Source organism: Arachis duranensis, chromosome 1 (assembly GCF_000817695.3).
Source record: "Arachis duranensis cultivar V14167 chromosome 1, aradu.V14167.gnm2.J7QH, whole genome shotgun sequence".
Classification (NCBI taxonomy): Eukaryota; Viridiplantae; Streptophyta; class Magnoliopsida; order Fabales; family Fabaceae; genus Arachis; species Arachis duranensis.
Window position 1 is genome coordinate 31,452,983 of NC_029772.3, and position 335 is coordinate 31,453,317.

The following is a 335-nucleotide window of genomic DNA, read 5'->3' on the forward strand; positions in this document are numbered from 1 at the left end:
TCTACACGAAAATGCTTCATTGCTCAGCCCAAGCACACACCAAGTGGGCCCGGAAGTGGATTTTTATGTCATTTACTCATATCTGTAAACCCTAGGCTACTAGTTTTCTATAAGTAGGACCTTTTACTATTGTATTTAGAGGGCTTTTGATCATGTTTTTATGATTGAACCCTCTTTGGGAGGCTGGCCATTCGGCCATTCCTAGACCTTGTTATTATGTATTTTCAACGGTGGAGTTTCTACACACCATAGATTAAGGTGTGGAGCTCTGCTGTACCTCGAGTATTAATGCAATTACTATTGTTCTTCTATTCAATTCCGCTTGTTCTTATTCC